At 48.4% G+C, this 14,428-nt stretch overlaps 1 protein-coding gene across 1 annotated transcript in view; it reads left to right on the forward strand.

The window, feature by feature from the left end:
* The window catches only part of PTPRT (protein tyrosine phosphatase receptor type T), a 778,866-nt gene that overhangs the window by 612,850 nt on the left and 151,588 nt on the right, over positions 1-14,428 (forward strand). The gene's annotated exons all lie outside the window — the stretch shown is intronic.

Raw genomic sequence — 14,428 nt, forward strand, 5'->3', positions numbered from 1 at the left:
AATTGGGATGCAAAGTGGGAGGCTGGACGCAGCAGCGCATCAACCCCAGCAGCTGTGGTGGCCCAAGGCCACAGCAGGACTGAGAGCTGGGATAGGTGATATGACACGTGGTCCCTGAGCTTTTGACCTGAGCACCCTCCAGTCTCCCTGGACCTAGGCCTTGGTTGGTCCCAGAGCACACATGGGCCAGGGATGTCCCCACAGACTAGGGGCAGAGCCACAGCTGGAGCTCAGGGAGCTCCAGGAGCCACGAGTCACTGCAGAGGACCCTCCTCAGCACTTCTGGGGGGCTGCAAGGCTGACTCTACAGAGCAGGGGCAGTGGCTAGTACTGGGTCAAGTGCACCAGAATACTGTCCTTGTCAACAGCCTTCCAGCAGATGTTCCAAGCTGGACAGACACAAGGCTGCTGCTGCATCATTCTGGCTCCCACTTTCTGTTACCAGGCTCCCCACCGAATCAAAAGACTTAATACAGAAGAGGGATGTCACATCCTTATGGGGTGTCCTCCTATAGAAGGTGAATGTTTATGCCTCCTTCAAATGAACATCTAATCAGGGAGCATATATGACCAGGCTCTCACTGCGCCTTTTTCTGTCCTAGGATATTCTCCTTATACCAGAGAGAAATCAGTCTCCAGTCTTCTGCCCAAACTGCCATTAAATTCAGAAACCCAGTGTCATCCTTTCCTTCTCTCTCTCCCTGTCTTCAATACCCAATTTGTCACCAAATCTGACTCATACGTCTCTGAAATCCCTCCTGAGCCTCTCTCCCCTTCTTCCTCACTGCTACACCTCATGTCCGAGGCCCATAAAGTCTTGCTTAGATTAGTGTCACAGCTTCCAAACTGGTCTCCTTGTCTTCACATCGGTCCCCTTCCAACACATACTCCCCACTGAAGCCAGAGTGATCATCCAAAAATAAGAATGGGATCCTGATTAAAATGCTCCCAAGGCTGCCCTGGTGCTTTGAGAGAATTAGCTTGAATCAAAGGCCATTTGCTGTCTAGTCCTGTGTGTTCTCCATCTCTGCAACTTTGTTCCCTCCCTAGCATCCTGTGCCCCATTCACACTGGTCATGTGAGTGATACCCGCCTTCCCACATCCTCCTGTCTGCTGAGATGCTCTCCATCCATGGCCTGTCTACCAACTTGCCCTCTGCAATCAAGTTCAGACAGCTTGCCGTCTGCAAGGCCTTCTCTGACCCGCAGTATCTCAGCCTGCAACCAGAGGAGCCAGTTAACCTCTGTTCCAGGCCAATCAGCACAGAGGACCACCCCGCCTCAGCCCTGAGTGAGGGTCCTCTTGAACATGGCACAGTCACAGTACAAGCACGTTGTCTTGGAGGTGTTTGGTTTCTGTCAACTCTTTCCCTGTGCCCAGCACACATGCATGAAGGGTCTGACGAATGAGCAGGTGGTGACCACTGATAAAGCATGTGCCAGGGACGGTACACTCTTCCTTGTGGTGGCTCAAGCTCCTCAGCCTGCTCACCTTCTACCATTTTGTTAGGCTGACTGGGGGAGTCACTGAGCTCTAGTTTTCAATCCAGTATTTGAACTCCCTGCAGCCCCACCTACCAAGCTTCCTCAGGCCTGGGACTCCAGAGCCTTGGAGTTGTGCTCCCCCAAATCTGCTGGGACCAGTCCTGCTGAGTTCAGTGCCTGGACTGGATTCCCGTAGTGCTGGCCCAGAAGAGGGTGGGCTGGGGACAGGAATGGTGGGCAGTCGCAGGGGGTACCCTCTCGCAGGACTAACGCAGTCCAGAGTGCCACTGTGGCCAGCAACAGTCACCAACACCACAGCATCCTCCTCTTCCACCCTCCTCACCTTCCGCAAACAGCAGAGCTGCTTTTCCACCCATCCTTTGGGGAGGAGCCTAGATCAGCTTTTAGTACAGAACACAGTGATTCAGTGTTTCTGCTTTCAAAAGCCAAGGGGCAAAGGCTAGAAGAAAGAAAACATGTTCATGGTGGATTTGGCTGGAATCTCAGCAATCGATGCCGTGCTCACTGCGGCTGATTTTATTGCCCCGGCTTGGGTTAGTTGCACTAATCTGAATTCCGTGCTGCGTGTGTACCTGCTGCTCTCTCTGATCCTACTCATGTTCCTACTAATCCTTCTATAGATTTCTTGTTTCCTCCTCCCTCGGACCTTCTCTCCTTTCCAGGCACTCTGATGTTTGCTGTCAGCTGCATGTTGCAGAGGCGTGATCTGGGCAGAGCTGCCCCAGCTGGGCACAGCTTTGCTTCTCCTCCCCCTTCTTGCCCCTTTGGGTCAGGTAATACAGTCATTCCGTAAGGGATCAATTTGGCCAGAGCTGGCTGGAAAGAATTGAATTATGTTTCTGAGTGAGAGCCTTGGGGAGCCTTGGCCCCTGGGGCCCCCTGCTGTGCAGCTCAGACAGAGGAAGCGAGGAAGTATTGCCCATCCAGAAGCCTGTGTTCTGCTCAGTCAGGACCGAGCAGGAGGCTCCCATCCGTCTCCCACATGCTGTCTGTCCGTTGGCCCTGACCACTGTTGCCGTTTGCATTTTACTTGGTGAAATGCTAAGATCTCCTTCCTGTTTTTAGCCCCTCCCCAGGCTGTTTGGGTCACAGCTCAGCTTAACCCGCTATTATGAGTTGAATTGCATCCCCCCAAAAAGATACGTTGAAGTCATAACCCCTAGTGTCTGTGAGTGTGACCTCATTGAGAAAGAGGATCTTTGCAGTTGTAACTAGTATAGATAAAGTCGGAATGGTGGACCCTAGTCCAGTATGACCGGTGTCCTTACAAGAAGAGGACATCATGATGTGAAGGCAGAGACACACAAGGATGACACCATGCTGACAGCAATGGCAGAGATTGGAGTGATGCATCTCTGAGCCAAGGAAGGCCAAGGATGGCAAAGGATGGCCAGGCAGAAGCAAGGAGAGTATACCCAGCGTCTCAGAGGAAGAGGGGCCCTGCTGCAACTTGATTTGGGACTTCTAGGCTCCAGAACTATAAAAGAATAAGCGTCTGTTGTCTTAACCACCCAGGTTGTGGTAATTTGTGACAACAGCCGTAGGAAACTAATATACTTGGAAACGCAGGTGTCCTGAGTGCTGGTCAGTGGGCGGCAGCGGTCAAGCCCAAGGCTGTGCTTTTACAGTGGACAGACCTCAGGGAGACCACAGCCGGGAGCTGCCATCCCAGAGAATCTCTTTGTCCCATCCCCTCTCCCCTGTGAGGTCCCTTTGTGGACCGTGTTCTATGTTTGGCCCGGACTCCGGCTCTGACCCTTCCTGTTTTTGTTTGGTTTCTGCCTTCTCCCTTTGAACAGACGTAGCGTCCGCTGCTGGTCATGCCCCGGCCTGCACCTTTGCCTTGCAAACCAGACTGTGGTACCCTGCTGTCCGTGTCCTGCGATTATATGAGATTATATGACCCGGAGCCTGTCCCTGGTTGGCTTTTGTTGTCTTCTCTACACTTACCACTTCTTAGAAGGCGTCCCTTGTCCCCATGCTTCCCTGGGACTGCTCTGAACTCCACAGGAAGAATTACAATCAGTTCAGTGTGACCATGCGCTCTCTCCTACCGGCTGCCTGAGAGAGTCTAAAGGGACTATCGCTTTGCCGCAGGGCATCCTAAAGAGTGTGTGTTCTCCTCTCCTACATCTGCTCTTCTCACTAAAGCCTTAATCCCCAATGCAGGCCGTGGGTGCTTCTGTCGGCAGCAGCTAAGCAGCTTTGAGCCCCCTGGGCTCGGGGCTCAAAGCACAGATTTCTGCAAGCCGGGAGCCAGTGCTGTCGGCGGGTGCTGAGCTGACTCAGCCGTTCATCCTCATCAGCAGGGCAGGCCTGGTCTGGACCACAGGGAGCCAAGGTGGGGAGGGGAGAGAGGTGGCCACTGAGTGGTCTCAGGAGTACCCGTGCTGTGTCCCACTCCACTGATGACTCCGCTGGTGGAGATCAAGTCTGCAGTCTGAGTTTGCCTAAGCAGAGCCACGCATGCCCTTTCCCGCACACACCTTTGTGTCAACACCCATCGTGCTGAGCTTTGATTTTCTGTTGGCACACTGCCCTCTCTCACTGAGCAGGGAGCTCCAAGACAGCAGGGTTGTCTCTCAGCTACTTTCCATGCTCAGCGCTTTGCTGTACCCGCTGGCATCGTGATCCTAGCACCACTCAGGTTAGGCAACGTCTAAGCCTTTTCCTCTGTGGCCAAGGGTTGAACAGGTGCTAATGAGACCAAGGTATTGGATCTCACTTGAGACCAAGTCCATGTGCAGGTCACTTGGCTTTGTCCAGTTAGTTCCATCGCCATGGGCTAAATTTTATTTCTGGCCAAAGTCTAAGCACAACTGTAGGCACAGTTTGACCCCTCACCGAGGATGCCAGGACACACCCAAGCCCAAGCCACAGGCTGACTCCTGATCCCTGCTTTAGCCTTGACCATGCCCTGATACCTCACCCAATCTACAAAGTATGCCCTATACCAGGTTCTTAGACAACCTTATACCCCAATCTAGGCATAGCTTAAGGTCCTAGTCTAGTCGCAGGCTGAACCCTCTAACCCCAGCTGAGTCCTGGCCGCACTTGTTGGGCAGGCCTCTCCTGGGCACACGCGTGAGCAGTTGGGGTCATCGGGAAGCATACGCATACTTCTGGCCCACCAGTGATGAAAAACTCAACAGGCCGTGCCTTAGAAGGAGTGTGTCAACAATGACCGTCTGTCATCAGTTGGGCATGACTGCTCTTAAATAAGCCCGTTTTGCTACACATGAACAGATGAAAAGGCATTTTAGAATAAAGGAGTCTTCTCGCGGCCAGAAGAGATTCTCCGTAAGAGCCTCATTTAGTCATCTCTCCTAGTGTGTGCAGCATGACTGAGTTAGAATTTGACCTACACAGAGCATTTACGGTGTAAAACAAGGTCCACCTGGAAACACACATTCAGGAGCTTCGTGGAACCAGGCAGAATCAGCACTTGAGGAACAATTTATTTGAGTGGCCTGAGTGCTTTCAAACAATCAATTAAAGCTATTCCCATCTCGCAAGGTGCTAACCTTCAATTGAGGCTGAACACGAGGGCAACTTCTGTCAGCAATATTTAGCGGTTTCAGTTGTGTAGGCTGTGATGGAGTCAATTCTAACCTCTTAGGACCGGCTGGGTAATATTGAGGGAGCCTGAGATATTAGAAATGTGTGTCTTCTTTACACTTAACTCGGCACTTATTAAATGCTTTTCCAAAGCAAGGGTAGAGCTGTCTTAGAAAAACTTGTATCTCTGTAGTGTTTTCCAGCTACTTAATATTGACTCTGAGTTAAATCGTGGCTAAAAGCAATTACTGTCATATGATGACTTGAGGCAATTTATCTATTACTTAAGAGACATCCTAGGTGATGTCACTTAGAAGAATGATGGAATAATCCTTCTCAAGTGCTCCATTACCAACCAGATCTGGTGAGGGAGGCACTGTTCTGAGGCATGGGGGGTAGGGAGTCAGCAATTAAAAAAAAAAAATTAGTCACAGTGAGATCAAAGAAAGAGTATGAGAGGCCAAGCAGAACATGGTCACCTGAACTTGAGCGAGACTTGCCTCCCTGTGGAATTACATGGGATGCTTTCACTGCTAAATATCAAGAAGGGTATTATAGAGAAAGCCCAGGGATTAATAATAAAACTAAATTCAGTGTCTGAAGGGCTTGGAGATGGTGGTTGATATACAAGGAAAGTGAAAAGGATGAGGGAACTTAAGCTAAAAAGGTCAAGTTTAAATATCATTTGAGCAAAGCCTGTATAATTTGGCCCCTGTAACAAGATTCACATGACATGTTCATCAATCCCTTGGATATTAGAATATGCTGTGTGGGTGCGAGGGCACAAGGGGACACAATCTTCAAGAAGGGCTTATGAATGGAACTGCATGATACAGCAGGTGACGAACTCGGCGTGGACAGGCATAAATGCAAAGGTTTTCATCTGGCTGGTCAAGAGAAGATTCAAGATCTCCTAAATACTGGTCTGCTTCTTTCTTCCAGATATTTGAAGAAAGACAACCAAATTTCTCTGCTGAGCAATCTCTCTCCCTATGTATTAGAGAGATGGCAGAGTAGTATAATAGTTTAAGGAGTGTAACTTTCTGTGCCAGACTGCCAGGGTCCACATCCCAGCTCTCCTGCTTGCTCCTGCTACTTAATCTCTCTGAGGCTCAGTTTCCCCATCTCTGAAATGGGTATAATAATAGAACTGCTCCACAGTGTTGTAATGAGGATTCAAAGAGAGAAAGAGGCTTAAAAAGGCATCCCGGATTGTAGTAAAAGCCCCGAATATGTGTTAATTCTTTGTTGTTAATTCTATCAGTGTTTCCCATGTGGTCAGGTATCCTAAGCCTTCTGTTTCCATCTTCTGGAAAAACCCAGTTTAACACCTGGCTGTCCTAAAAGCCAGCCACAATTTATCCATCTCAGCCTTGACTTTGCTGAAAGCAAAACACAGTACTGGACATGCTCTTTGATTTGCAAATCCAGACACCTCTCAAAAGTGGCAAAGAGGTGAGCCTAGCATCGCTTGTTCATAGGAAGCCCAGGCTGGCCCTGGGCCCATCTGGTCTCCCATCCATCCTTCACTACTGCCCTGTCCTGCTGGGACACGCAGGTGACACCTGCAGGCCGTGTTTCCCGGACCCCCATGCCAGCTGGCCTCTGGGTTTGGCCGATGGGAGACATGCACAAGGGATGGTAAAGCAAAGGGAAGGGAGGAGTCTTCCCCCTCGTGGGCTCAGGCCCCTTCTTCGGCAGCCATTGTGTCTACTCCGTGGCTTCAAGGCCCCGGACGGGCTCCTGGAGTTCCACCTGTTGGGCAATCCTGACCTCTGGGCTCTGATAACCCCTCCACCTCTTTTTGTTTCTCCAGTCTGGGCTGGGTAGTGGCTTCCTGATATTGCTATCCTCTGGATTGCCTCACCATTGTCCTCTGATCCCTGTGTACCAATTCTCTAGTAAATTTGCTCCATTTGAAATGTGTGGAGTGGTTTCCCTTGTCCTGGGTTAATGCTGGCTGATGTGGAGCCTGTGCTGCTTTGCAGTGATCATTCCTTCCTTTTGTAAGTGGTAATGGGGAGAAAACCTGATTTAATCATCCAGTCTATTTTTTTTTCCTGTATCAACATCACACTTACTAGTGTAAAATATCTGAAATACACACTTTTTCATTTAACAAAAAAAGTCAGCAACAGCATTTGTTTCTCCCCAGGCTTCTCGCACCCCTCCTGTTCACTCCAATTTCAATCCTCAAAGACTGCCAGAGTAGTTCATGATCACAATTACAAATACTCTCAATGCCTTGGGATGCTATTTGTAAAGTCTAGAGGCTCGAATCTAATGAAGTATCCAGATGCTCTCCTATCCACTTCTTTCATATCTTGGACTCTAATTCCATCTTAAAAATAGCCTGCCATTTTGAGAATTTGTTTCCAGCAAAATCAAGAAGGTGTACGTTGCATACCTAACTTTAGAAGAGCCAGAAAGTTGCCGGGCTTCCTCATCTTTTCCCTGTTATCTCCTCTTGGCAAAACCCCCATTGTCAGAGATGCCTGCAATGTTTAAAACCTTCACTGGCAAAGAGGAAGCAGCTTAGAGTCAGGGCTTCAAAGGTTTTCTCTACGGGGTGCCAGATACATGCAAAGCCAGAGTAAAGACAGAGAAACTCTTCAACAAAAGAAGTCATTAACTAGACGGGGGTAAACTGCCAGCACAGTAAGATTTGCCTCTGATAAGCCACACTGGGGATAATATGCCCTTGGACAGCGACGAGGCGGCGGTGTGTTTTGAAGAGTGCAGCTTTTAGGAATTGTGTCCCCGAGAGTTGGCTTCCTTTCTCTACCGTCAGCAACGATCACCAGCATGGGTTACGCATCCATTGGGATTTACTTGGTTTTATCAATTGCAATTAGATGTTCTTTATCTGTGACTTCTATTTTTGCTCCATATCTTTATAGGGAAAATTCTCTGAAGTAAAGCTATAGAAGTGGGCCTGTCGCCAGTGAGAGCACTTTGAGAATGAATCATTAATCCCTTGTTGCCGAATTATGTTATTGCTGCCATTAAGTCACGCAGATGTCAGCCTGATACAGGCCCTGCCTCTATGAGGAAAGTTAAGTGAATCGCTCTGGGGGCTCTGCCTGCCTTTATCCTCAGGACTGGAGGGGCTCAGGCAGCAGGTTGCAAGGAGGCATCGCTCCAGCCTCTGGCACCCACAGTTCAGGGACACAAAAAACCCTCTACCACCCTGGGGCCAGTTCCAAGGACATGTCATCGTTATGCCACATAGGTGAATAGTTCCTCAGAATTTATCAAGCACTCTTACCTCCACTGTTACATTTGATCCTTAGAAAACCCCTGTGTGAACTAGGCATTTTTTCCCTCTTTCACAAATGAGGATATCAAATCACACCATCATTAACAGATTCGGTCAAGGTCACACAACCAGTCTGTGATGACATCTGGAGGAAAGCTCACATTTTGATCTAAAACCTATTCTTTTTGACCAGACTCATAAGACCACAGGATCTCAGCATCAAAAGAGGCATAAGAAGTCACATAGTCCCTTTTGCTCGACGGGGAGCACACTGAGGTCCAGCCAGCTCCTTTCATGGTTGATGACACGTTCCCCTGCCTTTGAGAGTAACTTGGGAAGGGGCAGGGCAGGAGCAGGATAGACTGCATGGGGGTCCTGTGGCTCTAACAATGACGAGGAGAATTCCTCTCACCAAGATTGTGGGTATCACTGGAATTAGAGGCACCAAGTTGAGGTGGGAGGTGACATCAGTAGACAGACAAGAAAGGTCAGCATCCCATGAAGGTGAGGTGTCCGGGGCTTGGTTAAGCATCCAGGAAGCCAAGGAAGTGAGAACAGGTAGAGGCAGAGTGCAAGTGAAAGGCCAACTCCGACACAGGACTTGGGAACAACGACCGATTCCATCCTCTCTCTACATCGGCTTGCTGCCTTGGAAGGGCCTGCTCTGGGCTTTAGCCTCAGCTGGGTAGCTCTTCCGCATTGCAGCTTTTCCTGTGTTGGCCCCCAATCTACCCCCTGTCACTTTTACCCATTGATATTAGCTCTGATCTTTGAAAAGTCAGTGATCTCTGGACTTCAGTGTGCACCTGGATCATGTAGAGACCTTGTTAAAATGCAGCTGCTGATTCAGGAGGTCTGGGGCAGGGCTCAAGATCCTGCATGTCTAGTAAACTCCCAAGTGATGCTGACATTCTGGACATTGGGCTGCTTTTGGAGTACCAAGGCTCTGGAGGTCCCACTCAGGGGGGCTGAGTCCACAGTTGGACAGGACTCACCAGAGTGGCGAGTGTGGAGCAGAGGAGAGCAGCACTGCCCTTGTTGAGACTAGGGAGTCACTGGGGACAATCAGTAGGGATGGTTGTTTGGTAGCAGGGGAAGAGGCAACAGAGAGACCAAACATGGCAACTGGGCCCTATGTAAAGAGCTACTATTGAAGAAGAGGAGTGGATTTTAAGAAACCAAGAGCCATGCCTTGGGCATCAGGTTTCCATATGTAAGAGCAGACAGGTAGCACATGAAAAGCCAGATGAGGACTCCGGGCTGGAGCTGGGAGGAGACTAAGCCATCGTGGCTTTAGGGAAAAGAGCAGACAGCGGGAGGCAGCAGCAGCTGCTTTGAGAGAACTGGCTCACCCTTCGGGAGCGCTCAGAGATCACAGGGCACAGCTGGCCTGCGTATAAGGTCAGGCTTGCAGCCTCATGTTAGAGACAGTAGTCTCCTGCCAGGGCAAGCTGAGTTCACAAGAGTGTTTTTGATGATCGCATCACACAGGGGGTTCAAGTACAGCCTTAAAGCTTCTCCAGGTGGATAAATTTATCACCTGGTGGTCACCTGGTCGCCAATTCGGATTTACTTGGACTATTCTCCACCTTGGGTCCCATGAAGGGCAGAGATGAAGAGGATTCCCCCTTCTCCCAGTTCTTAAATTCCCGGTCCCTGCTTAACAGAGAGGAATCACCAGAGTCAGAGACAGAGTCTTTCAGGGAGTGGGACTCATACTAAGGCTGACCCTGATGAAAAGGGTGGGCTTCAAGTGAGAGCAATCCAGCCACTATCTCACTGAAGGGCTTCCAGTCTACCCCTCTGAAAAGCCCCCTTGGGTTTTGGGGCCACTGAGTCAGACAGGCAGCCTCCTGTGTGGGCCCAGTGCTGGCATCTGTGGAAAGCCCATCATGTGGCCGGGAGGCCCTGTAGACACCAAGCCTGGTGTGCTTCCCTGTAACTGCTCCCACCCGGCTCCACTGGGCACTTACAGTGTGAGCCCTGGGGACACACTCCTGGCTCTGCCACAGGAGCAGGACCATCCCGCCCTCTGTCCATCCCTTTGGTTTTTTTTTTCTCCCAGATACAGGAGCCACATGTGAATGCCACCTGGCCTTCAGTCCCAGGGCCGTTTCCGTTGTCCCTTATTTGAACACTGCTGGCACCCTTCCTTTATGAACAGAGGCAAAATTCCCCAGAGTCGAGAGCAAGTCCTCTTAAAGAAGTGAAAGTTGGATTTCCAAATCCCAGGGCAAGCTCACATTTCTGTGTGTGAACTCTGGTTGGACCAGCCAAGCATGGCTCCTCCCAAAACCTTCTTTGTGTAGTCTGTGATTTCAGCTCTGATGCCTGTTGGCTGAACTTATTGAATTTGTCTAAACCACTGGACTCTGACCTTTCAGACAGCCTCCCACAGTCCCCTGGGTGTTCCTCTGTGGCCCTCGAGTATGTTCTATTGTTGGTTCACAGTCACTGCTGAAGATACTTCTGTTTAGGAACATCTTGGAATTGGTGGTGGGGGGAGATTTTCTAATATTCATCCAAGATCTTTACTTTCCTTTGGCTACGGAGCTTGATTCTACCCTAGGAACAGCATTGGACACAATGGATCACTCTCTCGTTTTTGAAACAATCTCTTCTCTTGGCTCTAGGATGTTACAGTCTCCCAGGTTTGCTTCCTACCTGTCTGGTCATTCCTGTTTCCTATATAGTTTTATCCTCCTCTACCCACTCACTAAGTGCCGCAGACCCTCAAGACTCTATTCTAGGTTTGCTTCTCTCCTTATTCCCTCCCTGGGTGACTTCATAAACCCCCATGCTTCAGACACCATCTATGTGCATATGACTCACACATTTTCACCTCCAGCTCAGATATTTTTTCAGAGCTCCAGATCTGCATTTTTAACTACCTACTTTTCTGGAGTATCTCTCAGCTCAAATTGTCCCAAATACACGTATTTTCCCCCTAAAACTATTCTTTTTCCATTGTTTCTGGAACCCATAAACATCACTCTCATCCACCTTGTCATACAAACCAAAGATGTATGGTCATCCGTGACAGTTCTTTCTCCTTCATTCCCCATATCCTATCCATCAAAAGATTTTTTAGCTATATCTCTTTCAAGTAATTGTCTCTTTTATCACCTCTCTCTATCTTCACTGTTATCACCTGAATCTAAGCCACTACCGCTTCCCACCTGGATTCCTGCAATGGTCTCAAAACTCATCTCCCGAGTCCACTTTTGTTCCACCCTGAAGCTGGAATGGTCTGTTGCAAACACAAATCTGACCATATCATTGCTCCATGGATAACACTTAAGTGAGTCTCTATGTTTCCTGGGCTAAAGAACAAAATCCCTCTTTGTGGCCTATAATGTCCTGTGTAGATTTGTTCCTGCTGCCCTCTCCAGCTTCTTTCCGACTCTCCCCTCCTTGATTTCTCACCCTCATCTTTTATTTCTTGAATGTGCCAGGGTGCCTGCCCCAGTGCACAGCCTTGGCCAAGGCTACCTCTGCTGCTGCTCCCATATGCTCCTCTCTTGCTCCCTCTGCCTAGTTTTAGCCTGTCTTCCCTTGGAGCTCACCCTACCAGCCACTTCCTCCCAGAAATGACACTCATTTTCCTTTTATACACATTCCAAATGTCATGTACCCCTCTGTTCAAACCGTTAACAGTGTTGAAAATTCAGTATTATTGATTCTTGGTTTATTAATTGTATGCTCCTGGTCCCAACCACTGCTAATTATAGACTGTTTGAGGGCAGGAACTGTGCCTGTTTTGCTCACCACTGTATCACCAAATGCCTGGCACATGTGGGTCCTTGTGATTGTTTACCGAAGTAACAAAGTGTGAGTTTCATTAGACCAAGCTAATCACAGAGTTCCTAGGGTAAGGAGATCCTGTCCAGGGGCTCTTTGCCCATGTATGCCAGGTCTCTAGACTTGGACCCCATAGCAGGCACTAAGTGAAATTTAGCTGTGCCAGTGCATGAATGCTCCAGAGCCAACTCTTCCTCCAAATCTTAATAAAAAGACTCTGTCAATATAGAGGAAGTTGTGATCTGAAGTGCTCCACTTCCTTTATGCTTAGTACATGGTGGCTTAGCCATATCTCAGACGTTGTCTCCAATCCAGGAGATGGGGGTTCCATAGGAGCTATTCAGAAAAGCCCCCACTCTGGAAAGTCAGACCAGCCCTGCTACAGAGGGGCTGGCTAACTCCCCCAGGAATTCTCTAGGCTGTACGTTGGCAGAGTCTGCTGAGGTAGCTCTAGAATTGGATGAGCTGGTCTTGCCTTTAGCTTGGGAAAGGAATGAATAAAATCCTTCATCCATAAGTCTTTCCAGAAGAATCTCAGACCCTACAGACAGCATAGTTTGGCACACAGAACATGGGTGCTCAATAGCAAAATAATGAATGACTGAATGAATAAATGAAGCCAACAATTTGATTCACTCACCTTTATGTCATTTCATAATCATCTGTTAAGCAACGATTATTAGGAGGAAGCCCTGTGCTAGACACTGGCATTAGAGAGATGAATAGGATGCACCCTGTTCCTTAAGACTTACTATTCTCACTGGGGAGACTTGGCTAAGTAAACCCAACTTGTCTAAGTTACAGCAGTCTGGGGCAAGTGCTCTGAGAGAGGAAACCCTTGACACTCGTAAGCCAAAACAAAGGGATGCATCAATGTGCTAGAGGGCTGTTCTAAAACATCATGAGTTTGGGGAAATCAGAACAATAGCATATGGGTAGTAGCATCTCTTAAACTCAAGGCTCAGCTGAGTTCTGTGAGCACATGACTAAGAAAAGGAGAAAACTCAATTTAGTTCCACGAGAACAAATGTGTGTGGGCAGAGACGTCATCCCTTGAGCTAAACAGTGAACAACCGCAAACATTTAGGGAGCCGTTATTACCAGCCAGACTCTGCTAACATGGGAAAACAAAGATAAACGAGGCATAATCCCTCGCTTCTGAAGAGCTTGCAGACCACTGGAGGAGACAGATGTGGAGACAGATAACTAATAATATTGATGCATCGGGGTAAGAGAGATTGTGAGGTTTGCGCAAAGTGTCATAAAGTGTTAACAGAATTTAGAGGAGAGAGAGAAACTCTCCCGGGAGCACACGCCAGAGAAGGTGCTCTGGCTGATGAAGGATGTGCTGAGGCTGATGTGGCAAAAAATGAGGAATGAGTTAGGACTTTCAGCTGCTCGCACAAACGTGGCACCGTTGGGAATGGAATATGAAGGGGAGCAGGAGGACGTTCACTTAGGGTGCTGATAACCCCAGGACCACTCTCCAGAATGTCTGAAATCAGAAGTCGTCTCTGATCCCAAGAACGTGGCATGAGGAGGCTGGGCTTTGGCGTTCTTTGACTGCTTATTTTTGCTATGGTATAAGCCAAATGGTTATTTTAGGGATAGTGGGATTGAGAAACTAGGGGATTGAGAGTTGAATTCAAGGTTTATGACCACTAAGGTCTAAACTTGGAGGCAGAAAACCTGTGGAAAACCTGTGGAATCCTGGCCCTGGCCTTGATCAGTTAACCTTTAGCAAGTTCCTTAAGTTCTCTTGGTTTCTTTGTCTATAAAATGGGAAAATCAATGTCTATCTTTGGGAATATTTTGAGGATTGACCAAGCTAGATCCATGAACTCAGCACAGGTTGGGAATGTGGTAAGTGGGCAGTTTCCTGCCTTCCTCTACTGGGGATGGAGTCACTGAATTAGCACCTGATAGAACGCATTGCATTAGACTCATGGAGCTAATCAGATTTAAGTGTTTTTGGAATCCAAGGCAGTTTCCTTTAATACAGTAAGTTTTTACCCTACCATTTGTTTCATGTGAGGAATAAAACAAATGCTTTTTTATCTTTAAAAGTCCAGTGATTTTAACTGTGTTGCCTTAACATGAAGTTGTCATTTCCACCATTTACCTGAAAGACTAAAGTAGGGTTAGGAACAATTCCATGAACTCAAACACGGAACTGTAGATCAAATGGTTTGATCCTAGGGACAAAGCTCTAGGAGATAAAAATTTGCCACTTGATCTCACTGGAGGGAAAAGGATGCTCCAACACAGCACATACATGACCTTAAGCAACTTCTTTCATTTCTC

This window comes from Eulemur rufifrons, chromosome 20, assembly GCF_041146395.1.
Source record: "Eulemur rufifrons isolate Redbay chromosome 20, OSU_ERuf_1, whole genome shotgun sequence".
In the NCBI taxonomy this organism is placed as follows: Eukaryota; Metazoa; Chordata; class Mammalia; order Primates; family Lemuridae; genus Eulemur; species Eulemur rufifrons.